Here is a 1049-nt window from a genome sequence, read left to right on the forward strand (position 1 = left end):
CATGATATATGGTGAAGAGATTGTTGCCAGCTTCAGTTAGCTTGGCTCTACAATCAACACTCATGGTACCAGCTTCCAGGAAACTAAAAGACAAATTGCATTGGGAAAGTCTACTGTCAGAGACCTCTCCAAGGTATTGAGGAGCAACGATGTTAGTCTGGAGACTAAGGTGCACCATTGTCTTTGCCATTACTTGCTATGCATAAGAGAGCTGGACAATGACTAGGGATGATAGAAGGAGATCTGATGCTTTTGAGCTGTGATGCTGGAGAACAACTTTGAATATACCATGGACTGCTAGGAGAATAAACAAGTTCATCCTGGAGAGGGTGAAGCCAGGCTGCTCCTTAAAGGCAAGGATTCTGAAGCTCCGTCTGACGTACTTTGAACATGTTACAAGGCGGGATCAGTTCTTGGAGAGTGATTCCATGCTTGGGAGGGTGGAGGGACAGCACAGGAGAGGAAGACCCTCAATGAGATGGATTGCTTCTGTCACTGGGGTCATGGGGATAGCTGTGTCAGAGACAACAGCATTGGCAAGAGATAGAGAAGTATTTAGGGCTGTTGTACATAGGATCACTATGAGTCACAAATGACTCAATGGCACATAACAACTGTTAATAAAATAAGGCATGTGGTTTGAATCCATGAGCTGCTCTACAGGAGAGGGATGGGCAATCTCATCCAGTGTGATTAAGTGCCTCTGAAGATCTGCTGGGAAGTCGGCTATGGGTCACTTGCAACTTGATGGCACACAACAACAACAACTAAAATGCTTTCAGTTGTGGTGTTGGAAAAGAGTACTAATTATCTCATGCATGGACTGCCAAAACAACAACTATGTCCTAGAGAATGTGCAACCAGAGTGCTTCCTAGAGGCAAGGATGGTGAAGCTTCGTCTCACTTACTTTGGGCATGTTGTTAGGAAAACCTAGTTCTTGGAAGATATATGTTGTTGTTGTTGTTGTTGTTATGTGCCGTCGAGTCGTTTCCGACTCATAGCGACCCTATGCACAACAGCCCTAAACCCTGCTCTATCCTGCGCCAAC

The sequence above is a fragment of the Elephantulus edwardii genome, unplaced genomic scaffold (genome assembly GCF_000299155.1).
Source record: "Elephantulus edwardii isolate Elephantulus edwardi_28Jun2011 unplaced genomic scaffold, EleEdw1.0 scaffold00012, whole genome shotgun sequence".
In the NCBI taxonomy this organism is placed as follows: Eukaryota; Metazoa; Chordata; class Mammalia; order Macroscelidea; family Macroscelididae; genus Elephantulus; species Elephantulus edwardii.